We start from the raw sequence: 12,151 nt of genomic DNA, 5'->3' as shown, positions 1-12,151 counted from the left end.
GTTAATTCCATCGGACCACAAGACCTATTTCCTGTAATTGGCATTAACCACATGCTTGCAAACCGAAAATGTGCCTCTCAGCTAGAAGATGCCTTTATGCTGTTGAGCTTAGAAGTGTGCAGAGCACATAAAACTCCTGATGAGTACATGTTGTGGACAGACTTTACTGTACAGTCCGTCAGTTATTTTTAGCTTTGCTGTTGGCCTCTTGGTACTTTTTCCTTTAGTGCTTCCGCTTCATATGACCATCCATCACAGAAAGATGACCTGATCTAGATATGGTCTTCATTTAGCCATTTCTTGGCATTTTCTTGATGTCACTACGTTTGAAGATTCACTTTGAAGGTCTTAGATCTAATTTCAAACCAGTTGAAAATCTTTAAAATGTCTCGTTTGGCTCCCTACTGTCCATTTTCATAACTGTACATGTACGAAAAATCAAGTTATGTTTTATCTGATTGGCATCAGTTTAAGCCAAATTAGATCACACATGATTTTCATTCCAATTAATTAAACCTTTATGTAAAATCTGCAATCTAAACTCCATTCTTAGCATAGACCGACAGTTGTCACAAGCTCCATGATCCCAGTGGGTCTCAGAGGGCGTGTAAATACAGGTGCGGAGCATTTCAGGCGCTGCAATCCAACTTGCCTTGCTGATCTGTCTGCTGCCTGACCTTCACAAGTGTCACATTCAGAGGGTGTAAAAAAGAAACAACTCATGACAGCAGGCTCAGCAACCCTTAAGCACTGAAAGAAAAGGAGAGAGAAGACCAGGTTTACTACCTTCCAACTGAGTTCACGGTGTGTTCTTAAAACTGATTTCCATAGCAGTATCATGCTCGGCCCAAGTTAATGCATTACACAATGTGAACATGTAATGGAGGACAGCTAGGAGAGCCATTTTGATCTTTGGACCTGAAAGTATTCTGCTGACTGAGGCCTTCAAGCAAGTCCTCAAATAAAAAACAAAGAGAGAAACTGGAAGAGGGAGGGAGATAGGAATGTCTTGAGCATGGCCACTGGCTGCTAAATACTCATCCGAATACTCATCCAAGAGATGATCGTTTTCTATTCAACGTCTGGGTCACAAATACTGCAAAGTCAAACAGTGCCTGTGTCGGCCTGTCTATCTATGACAGATGGTTACCTGGCATAACCCATGCAGTCAGATCAGTGCACTCAATCTCCTCTTCTTTTTTTTCCTTTGCAAACCAAGACATTTTTTTTTTCAAAGACATCCAGCACGCTGATTCCATGTGTCTTTCGAAAGCTGCACTGAGAGAAAAAGAAAGAAAGAAGCTGGCCACCTTGAAACACATAACCTTGCTCCAAGGGTAGCCTTTGTGCTCAGCAAAAGGGCTCAGATTGTTCCTTCTAAAAAGGGGGACGGCTGCAACAGAGAGCGCTCGCTAGCAACATTTGGCCTCTTTTGCACAGATGATAATGACCAAGCAGATTAGGGGTAGGTAGGCATTAATGGCCATCTTCTGTGTGGTTACTGTCTTTAGGTTGTCATGGTGAAAACTCACCACCCGAAGAAGAAAAAAAAGAAGGAAAAATGCAAAATGTGATGCTGACAGTCTTTTAATCTCCTGCGTTCAGTCAAAGCCTCAAAGATATTTATGTGACCTTCAAAGCAGACATTTTCACAAAGCAACTAGACAAGGGGGCTGGTGAATCTCTCTGTGAGACACTCCTGGTTATGAAGGTTAGATCATACATGCTCTTACATATCACTCTTCATTGCTGTCTACAAAACCAAAAGTAAACTTTTTTTTGTCTTAGCTGATCCTTTTTCCAGCTACTGCTTGTCTATTCAATGCAAAAAGCACCAAATGATGATTGCTACTAACAAGAATAAAGATTAGAGGTGGGGAGCAAGCAGAGAAGCTTGAGACCTCTGAAAGTCTGCTGCTAAGCCTTCTTTTAGTATAGTCACCTCACTTGGCTGCTCTGTCGTCTCTCCCTCTCGGGGCTGACAGAATTATCTTCTGCATCAGAGCTGAGGCTGGGCCAACGCTCTGCACAGAGGACTCCATTTCACACAGGCAGCCACACAGTGTCCAAGGAGACACAGCCAATCACACTGGAGTATCAGTGGCATGGCCATCCACCATTTTGTGCTCCTCAAGGTCTTTGACTGTCCTGCTCAGCAGAGTGGAGCTCGCTAGCTCAGCTATCTTGTTACACAGATGGAAGTGTTTAACTTTAAGAGACCTGAGCGAGCAGCTTCCCTTCCTGCCGGTTCCTCTGCAGACTGTCATAGCAGGCAGCAGAAAGCAGAAGTGAGATGTGTGGTTTTGTTCACAGCAAAGATGGCTCCCCATGAGTGTGGCTTTGCTGTTCGTCACAAGACGAAGACAGCATCAAAAAGCTGAACACACCGTGCCTCTAAATACGAAGCTTTCAATCATCCCGTCATCCAAAACCTTTCAGAAGATATGTGGAAGCGTCTGTAAATACCATCAAATATAGGTGACCCATCATATTTTTAATGCTTCGATGAGAAAAGCATGGAAAGCGTGAGGGGAAAAAACTTGGACAACCCTCAGAAACACGATTACATATTCTATCCAGAAATGATTAAGTGCACAATTTAATTAATAGCCTCAGGCGTGATTATTTATACAGTTTTATAAGGGAAGGAATAGGTGGATATGTTTGATGTTCTCAAAGGGTTTCTTCCCTTGAGCTAAAAGAGACAAATTCAGAGAAAAATTGTTCTATTTTAAAAAGAAACAAACAAACAAACAGAAACCCACAACATACAAGTGTAAAGAGAACATATCCACAGTCAGACATATGGGTTGAGTCATAGCTTCCAAAACTGAAACACGTAAGTTGGTAGGCTAAAATAAACCCACTGAGGAGAGTCAGGCAAGTGAAGGACAGATCTTGGAGAGAAACCAGGAAGTGTTTTTCCACAAGGACAATTACTCCAGGAAACCTTACATTCCATGCAGCCTTGAAGTTCATCTCTCCTAGGAAACCATTTCCTGACATAAATCAATATGCTGCTGTCTTAAATAAATTCTGTATTATATCTGAAAGCAGAAGAAACACTGAACAAACTACAAGGTCAGCTCTGGGGGCACCATATCACACTAGCAAATGTGATCACTCACCATTCCTCACATAAGACTCTTAACACATCTCAATCAAAACTGATTTATTTTCCCTGTTATTCCTTTCACTATTAAAATGCCATCAGCTGCATCTGACTCCCCACTCACACTATTAGAGAAAAACACTAAAGAGCGCAAGAAAAGGCTGCAAGATGGACTGAAACTCGTGTGAGTGGTGCTCAGTGGACTACTGCCAGACAACACTGCAATGCTGACTTCCTTGTAAGCCTGACATGGCAGTTACTACAGTTACAGTGTGTGGGTGAGGTTACATGACGGTGAGAATTGAGTATTTCAGAGTGACCATGAGAGGACTCAAGAAGCAGTAAAAAAACGAGTTCCAAATTCAAAATCAGCATGGTTTACTCGAGACGGTTTTGGAACAAAAACTGTATTTCCAATCTCTTAAAGCGACCAAGTGTCTAAGAAGAGAAGAGGCGAGGTTCCTCTCCAGATCCACCAAACTGACCCCTAGAGGCAACTCAACAAGTTTGAGAAGGGAAAGATGAGAGACCCATCAATATTAACTTACCACTGAGACCTCCTTTCCAAGCTGTTAAATATTTAATCGTCCTTGGACAGCTCTGTTGCTTCGGAGGCCGAGTCAGTGTGGATCCCATCTACAAGACCACTCCTGTTCCTGCTCAATGAAGGCCTTGTCTGGTGGCACCACACTGCCCAAGGAACGGGCGTCTCCAAAGAATTCAGATTTTTTTTTTTTTTCCACCACAGGCAGCTTCAGACTGACAGAGTTGGTTCACTGTGTCTTATTATCGAAGGATATAAAATCCTGAATTTAGGCCAGAAACCTGAGGACACTGTGCAAATGGCCTCATTTATCCTTTTGGGCAAACTGTCTCATCGATATGCTGCTTTATACCTTTGATTTCAGTAAAACTAGTCCCATGCAGTTACATGCATGCTGAAAGGAGACACAACTGTAAGCTTCACTGAGCAACAAGCTTTTTTTTTTTTTTTTTTTTTTTTTCCAGGAAGGGAAACGCAGTGTTCAACTGTTGATGTTCTGGTGGAAAGCAGAGAGGAGGAACCAGTTTAACAGCAGTGTAACGTGGCAACTGACGAGAGAAACTGGAATACCATGCAACTTCCTTGTTCCACTTAAACCCTAACATGATGGTGAACTTTAGTTTATCAAATGCCCAGAACATCTAAGATAGCCTTAAAAAAAACAACAACAACAACATGGGTCATAGCTTTAACACGACTTTACAGACTTGAGTTTTGTGACCATGCAAAGACGGAAAAGCAGTATGATGCAAGAAACGGTGGGGAGGTTTCTGCTGTAGCGTCATGGTCAGTGCTTTGGATCGGGGTGTTTCAGCACACTTGCAAGTGTAGCAGCAGGGCCAGGCTGCATCTCATGAGCCATGCATCATGTCAAGAAAGCACTCACTGGAGCATTTCAATTTGCTTTTGTGTGTCTCCCTGGCCTTCTCCAGTGCCCCAGGTAGAGAAGAATGGAGCAGTGCATCACCCAGTGTGGCTGAGTGGGGGAGTGGGGGGGAGCTGGTGTGTGTGTGTGTGTGTGTGTGTGTGTGTGTGTGTGTGTGTGTGTGTGTGTGTGTGTGTGTGTGTGAGAGCAAGAGACAGAGTAACAGGGTGAGTGACGAGCTTCACCACGACTTCCTTCCAGCATTCAAACCATCACAGAGGTCTCTCTTGTTTGATCCCCTGACCTCCCTATCAAGCTTCTTCTTTTTTTTTTTTCTTGCAAAAATCCAGTTATGTAATTTTTTTCTTTTTTATCTGACACGCTTCAGTTCTACCCTGTCACCTTAAAGCTCAACTGCTGCACTAAATGTTTCACGCAGAAGTCCAATTCAAACCGTCTTAACTGGGTAGATTGAGCGGTTTGTAAATGTTTGGATATTCACAGATTTTTGGACCATTAAATCACAATTAACCCGACAGTGGTCGATGCGAAAATAGATTTAAATGTTTTGTGATTTAATTTCAGTGCCCTGCAAGGTAGTTTTGATAATTCCCTCTTGTCTTAAAGTGTAATAAACTGTGATGGAGGTTTTACTCCAGTCATTCCAAAATGTAAAAATACAGTTTTAACTTAACTTTTGTAAATACATGCAGATGTTATCAGCAAAAAAGTAGTAGTACAAAGGTAAATGTAGTAGTTACACACCTAAATATGTTCTGTCAGTATTCTGTTCTACATGTTATACTACTAGATGTTTAGACTAATGTTTGCTATGTGTTAACCATGCAACATGTGTCAGGCTAACTTCTACCTAATGTGTGTTTCAAATCAATTAATCAATTAATGTGCTTTAGCTATCTAAAAACCAGCTATATTCAATGAAAAAAACCTTAAAATAAATATAATACATTTCACTTTGAGGTGATTTTTAATTAATTTCAGATAACTGGTTAACGAACTGATCAGGATCATAGGTAAGACACAATGCTTCAACACTGCATATAAATGCAGGAGACAACTGATGAAAATGTGCTTCACACCCCATTAGTGGGGCCTGTTACCACACAGATCTGCAGTTTGTCTAATTAAAAGAAAAGAAATTGACGCACAGAGAAATTGTGGACCTCAGAGACTCTTGGGCCCCTGGGTAAAACACTACGGACCACCTGCATGTTTTGTAAGAACAGATAAAGAATGTGTTGAAGACTTGTGAAAGTTACTGCAAGAGCTGGAAGTGCAACGAGAGCACACAGTATCACAGAGACAACCTGTGTAGAGAGTCAAGAGCTTTCTCAACTCAAACATCCCAATCACTTCCAGCTTGGAAATTACTGAGCTCATTTGCACAATATCCAGCAGACTGGATCCACTGCACCCGTCTGCCAGACAAATGTGTTGACGGTAGCAGATTCCTGCCCGGTCGTCCTCTATCAGCTCCTCCTTGAGAACCTGTCTGCCCTGCCACGCCAGGGAGAAGGAGCGTCGCCACCATTTTGATTGCTCTTCTCATCCCCAGCATTGTCGCAGCACAGTGTGTCAAGCTCACAGTCTCCTTGTCAGCAAGATTTCACACAGTGGCCAGGGGAACTGCAGAGCCGAGCACAACTGCACACACACACAACAGCTAGCAAACACTCTTCTTTCACTTTCCTAGCAGCCTGGACACCTTTAGGATAGTATGTGTGAGAAGACACCTAAGGCTATGCAGTGGACACAGGGAGCACTGCAACACAGAGCCTGTTAATAAATGACAAATAACCAAATCCATTATTCTAAATAACTTTGAAAGTACTTTAAAAACCAGGTAAATTAATGTAATCATGTAATAACACGAACATGTGTGGCCCAGATGCCCACTGTCCCCTGTCCAAACAGTAAGTTATAAAGAACTACTTTCATTTTTTTTGGATTTAAAGCCACTACAGGGTGCAGATAACAGCGGATGAACCAAGAAACTCATCCAAAACAAGAATCATCTTGAGAACTTCCTATAAGAAACTGCCTGCAACAGTTATTTCTTCACCCACACACACACATGCACACGCAGGCAGATTAGTGTGTGTCTATGCTGACACCACTTCGTTGAACATTAACTACCTGCACGGCCAAAACACGGCCCTACTCTGCATTAAAATTCCTGTCTCATCCACATGTCCTTCAGCCAACCAACAATCACAAGATTTTCCCCAAAAAAGTCTCAGCTGCAGATCCTTCAAACCAACCCGCACATTTTTTACAGGCTCTGCTTCTTTCTTCTCTTTTTTTTTTCTTCATGTGTATTACAGCAGCAAGCTCAAGGAGTTGGAACCGAGAAGTTAACCTTGTAAGCACCACTAAAAGGTCCAAGCCCACTTTTTAAGAGTTCTTCTGCTTCCTCTGGCAGGCTAAACTTCCGAGCTGAAAAGGCAGAAAAAGAAGCAGAAGAAGAGGAGGAAGAGGAGGTGGCCGAGCATTTTTTTTTCAAACTCAACCTTTGTTCTGGCGTGAGGGATCCTGCCTGCCTGACTCCAGGGCTCTCCTTGGAGACTCATCTGCTTTCCTCCATTTTATGGTGAAGCCCTACTAGTATGTCATACCTGACTTGAGACCAGTGACAGCAAACAGACGACCAAGCAGTGCAAGGGGGGGGGGGGGATAACAATGTAGCAATAAGCACCCTGAACACAAGCTCAGAATAAAAACATTAACGGCCAAAACTGCGCTTTTGCATTCATTTCACGACCATCAAGATATCGAGCTTCAGCGCCGTGGAGAACCAACTCAAAAGATAAGGTTGCTTTTTCAAAATAAATGAGAGAAGCAGAGGAGGGGGAGCACGTATAGCCTCCTCACGCTGGACATGGCTTTCATGGTGAGTGTGAGTGTGTGTGTGTGTGTGTGTGTGACTGGATCAGCGGCTATGCCAGCTCCTCTGTGTCGCTAATGGAGTCTGCTTGGGAGAGGAGAGCAATCCGTGCAATGGCTTCTCCATGAAGCTAGCGCGCAACAACACGCGCAGCAGGAGAAGGGACGCACGGCCGTGGCCAGTAATTCCCCTGACCAGACATGCCGGAATAACGAAACACTCCGCTCCGCTGCTTCTCAAACACGCAGGCGAGCCTCTTTAACGCCGCCGCGTCCATTTCCTTGTGTCACTTTGACAACAAACCGAGAGGCGACATAGCGAGGAAGCGGTGTGGTTAGGATATAAACTGGGAAGCGAGAAGACCCACTTGACTTTGGGTTGCTTGGGTCCCAGTCACGGCGACTAAAATTCTCGCCCCGACTTCCTCGTCTGGACCTGGACTAAAGCGAGAAGCCAGCTCTTTCCAGGTCATTCACGAGGCGCTCTCCAAATTATAACCCATGATCTACCATACCGACGTTCTCACAGACCTTGAAAGCCCAGCCGAAATCTTGACGAAAACTGGAAATATAGAGCAAGAGGCAAAAACTCACTGGTACAAGCTTCTCCTCAAGCGATCCTCCCAAAAGTTGTCCTCGTATTTCATACGTGCGCCCGGTCGGTCTAATGGATGATCGCCATCTTTCCTGCTTCTCCTTTGCTGCAGCTGCAGATGACCTGAGATCCGTCTGTCTCTGAATAATGAGCAACCACACAGACAAGGAAGACAATCTGCAAAGCAGGCTACACAAAGAAGTTTGGGAGACTAGCAAGCACCAGAGGGTGCACAAGAGTTTGCGATGAGACGAGGGAGCATCAGCAGCATGGACAACGTCTATGCCTGAGAAGCTCATCCTTCATCTAGACTGAAGTCAGATGATCTGCAAAGCCTTATGAGCGGCTCAAAGCACCAGCAGATACATGCGGCCGCAGTGAATTTTATATAGGCTGGCACACTATGTCTGCCACGTCATGAGGTTATTTGCAGTTCACTTTGGTGGTGATGATGGTGCTTCACACCTCAACCAGATAGATAGATAGATAGATAGATAGATAGATAGATAGATAGATAGATAGATAGATTGGTTTTCACAAACATTTCAACAAGAGAATAAATATATAATAACATATATTATTAAATGGACCTGTCCTTTTCACCTCTTTTTATGAGAATTTCCACAACCCCCGATCACAGTTCCCAAAAGGTTTATTGTCTTTCTTCAAATAAAAAAGCAACATTTCCCCAAAGCTCAGTCCTCGTTTTGTTTTGTGCTCACTCCACTCATAAAAAAACATGGCTGATGTCATTACACACTTAGTGCAGGCTGCAGCTCTGTCCAGCAGCTGCTAACAAAGAGGGAGCCCAACACAAAAGGTGCAGGGTCCTGCTCAGATGTATGTCAGCATAAAGGATGGGGTGGGTGCCCAGGGGGCTGAGCTGCAAGAAGGGGGCATGCATGGATGGGTGGGCGAGTAGTGAGGAGAAGAGTAGCCTACCTACCTTGCATGATTGAGCAACTACAGTGTAATATCTGGGAGCAGGATGGCATATGCTTGAAACATACTTGTGTGTTGCTCATGTTGAACTGAAATGTGTGTCTTTAAATCGTCACTTTTTTTGGTAGTATTTAGCATTATATCGTCACAAAATATCACTGATGGGATGACCATTCTTGAGAAATACCCGTCTTATTTTGAAACAGTTTATGTAGAAACACTCCCAACTGTCTTGAGACTCGAAAACTGAACGCATTACGTGTTGAAAATCTCCCTTTTATCAGTTTTCTTCTTTTTGCAGCTTCGCCGTACCAAGGTTTCAAGAATCTGTAGAAATGATTAAAATGCCACCCAGGGTTCTTACGTTAAAAAAGAGCTGCAAGTCAAGAGAGGAAAAACAAACAAAAACAAACAGTGAAGCAAAAAAATTTGTAATCCTTTTTTGCATACATTTGACCTAAAACATCGTCACGTTTTCACACAAACAGTACATGATGAGAATCCAATTAAAAAAATTAGTCAAAGTATTTTACTTGGTCATTCATTCATGAAGATGATGATCCGACAATAAATAAATGAACCTCTAGAAATTGGCAGTTAGTTCAAGAGTTATATTAGGTTCATGTATTTTCAGTCAATGGGATAACAATCAAGTGGGAAGAGATTTTGCTCAAATGTAGGAAATTCAAGACTGTTGTTCTGAAAGCAAAGATGATTCCGAGACCAAACTGAGTACTTGTCTACAAAGTCGAAACAGAAGCCAGTGTAAGTTTTAAGGAACAAAAGGCCTCTCTCACGTCAACTCATATCAATGTTCACGAGTCCACCGTCAGAGGAACACTGAGAAAAAGTGTGCGTGTGAAGGGCTGCAGGGAGAGTGTCGCAGTTCAATGCTGCCCATTTGCATTTTGTTTTCTGTGACAAACCAAAAGTCTGAAGGAAAAATGTGGACAGACGAGACCGAAGCAGGACTTTCTGCTTTAAATGTTTCATGTTTGGGGAAAGGAAAAAGGCTCCATTCCAGCAGGAGAGATTCATCCCATCTGGTGGTGGGTGTAACAAGTGACCATATTCTGCAACATGGGCTGGGACAGTTTCTCATCGTGTATGGAGCAATGAATTTGGAGTCATACCGGCAAAAGGCAACAACCCTGTAGCCTATAAATAGTTATTCCAAAGACTAGTTAAACAAGAACAACGTTAATGTTTTGGAAAGGCCACGTCAAATTCCTGACCTTAATCTAAAATTTCAAGCTGTTGTCGAAGGGGGATTGAGCTAAATTTCCTCCAAGCTGGAGGGCAGGGCTCATCAGTAGTTGTTGAAAACAATTGGTTGCAGTTATAGCTGCACAAGTGTCACACCACACACTTGAGGTTGACGCTGACATACTTTTACCTCTTCTATGTACAGTTAAATTGGACCAAATTCCTCACTAAACTAATAAAAAAAGTACAATAGACTTTTCATTAGTTTAATTTGGTTATTGTTGTCCACATGTAGAGCTTCCAAACTGAACCTGATGTTTTAGGTCTGCGATAAAGAAAAATTCTAGAGGGTTCACAAACTCTCTGTAAAGCAGGTCACTATTTGGGGTGGCATCTCTTCATCTTTAGATCAAAACCAAATCCTTTAAGACAGCGATTCTCAACCTTTTCAAGTCACAACCCCTACCAGAATAATCAGGTTGCAGTAAGCAGTCCACTCTGTGCCCTAAAGAGATCGAACAAAGTCTTTATCAACACAAACAGTATCACTTGCATGGGTAATGTTATGTATAAATCATTCACCGTTCTAAAATGTTTTATTTTCATGTTGTTATTTCTTTTTTTCCCTCCACAAAGCCTTTGGGGTCCAGACCACCAGGCTGAGAGTCTATGCTCTCAGGTGCTTGGCAGGTTGTTTGTTCAAGACATATTGAAAAACTTGCCAGATTTCTTCTGAAGATTTTGGCTGTCCCACTGGCTTCCGCTTCTTCATGTAATCCCAGACTGACTCCATGTTGTTGATTTGAGGGCCCTCGGGGGATTGGGAAGGGTGGAGGGAAAATGCCATCTGTTGCAGGACTTCTTGGTCCTTTTGTTGCTGAAGATAGTTCTGTAGGACTCTGGCTGTATTAATAATTTGGAATGATCGCAGGCCTCCCTCATAGTACTGTGTGAATTGGAACATTTTATGTTTCTACAATTCAGTACATTTCAAATTCGGTTTCATTGGATGTTATCAATTCAGGGACATATTTTTGTAGACGTAATCTTTAGGAAACATTGATATTTTGCATTTTATCTTTTCAAGGCTGATTACTTTACTTTTTGATGCTTACTCATAATTCGCCCAATGAATGATTGCAGTACACAACTTGAGATGCTTTTTTTTACCTTGTCGTTTACAGACAGAAGATGGCAATAACATCTACCCTGATTATTCAAACAAAGACGAAGGCAGTTTTGTGTGATCTAAGACAGAAAGATATTTTTTAGATGCCTGTAACTTTGTCCTTTTCTGCTTGTGCCTCATGAAAGACCTCAGCCATAAATCTTGTGAGCGGGCTCTCTGGTGATTGTCGTCTGATTTTCAGGCGGACACACAAAGAAAATTAAATTTGTGTAAGATACAGATGCAGTTAATCGTGTTTGACAAGTGTCGGTTTTGCCCCTTGCAAGGTTCCGTTATGAATTATGGATTGTGGAATGCATATTTTTGGCCAATCTAATAGAAAGCTATAGATGGAAAAATAACATTTTTGTATTAACAGCAAGCTCTCTATGCCACATTAAGAGTAACACTCAAAGATGTGCCGTGCAATGCTGATATAAACAGTGTCTACAATATGACACCTTTGGAGCTGAACGTGTAAGAATATGAAATATATAATGTCTTGATAAGCATAAGGTGACAGATGGAAGAGGAATGAGGCTTTGTTAATGCACTTCCATAGTGCCAGTTCTCCTGTTGCAGTGACGTACATAACCCCATGTATTTCCCAAACAATGTGGCAAATGATCACTTGGCCCAAAAGTGACTTCCTCCTCTTTCAGGTTTACCTCTGATGCCATGCTGTTGTCTTTTTTTTTAACCCAAAGCATCTTGGAGAATAAATTCAGAATGAATTAAAAATCCTTCAGATATTCATTTCAAACATATTTGATGTCTCATCATCTTTGGAGGAATGTCTCTGGAGGAACGTTGCA

General features: G+C 42.4%; 1 protein-coding gene across 2 annotated transcripts in view; it reads right to left on the bottom strand.

Annotated features, from left to right (window-relative positions):
• znf462 (zinc finger protein 462) overlaps positions 1-8,307 on the bottom strand; it is a 55,870-nt gene extending 47,563 nt beyond the window's left edge. Inside the window, exon 1 of one of the 2 annotated variants that reach the window (XM_075455907.1) lies at positions 8,020-8,307. The gene's annotated coding sequence lies outside the window, so the exon portion shown is untranslated. Of the gene's footprint in view, positions 1-7,052; positions 7,135-8,019 lie in introns of those variants that run through there. The other variant, XM_075455908.1, reaches the window with a different exon arrangement.
• Between the last annotated feature and the right edge of the window lie 3,844 nt (positions 8,308-12,151).

The sequence above is a fragment of the Odontesthes bonariensis genome, chromosome 22 (genome assembly GCF_027942865.1).
Source record: "Odontesthes bonariensis isolate fOdoBon6 chromosome 22, fOdoBon6.hap1, whole genome shotgun sequence".
NCBI classification, from domain to species: Eukaryota; Metazoa; Chordata; class Actinopteri; order Atheriniformes; family Atherinopsidae; genus Odontesthes; species Odontesthes bonariensis.
Note: the sequence above shows the minus strand (reverse complement) of the source record. Positions and strands in the feature narration are given on the sequence as shown.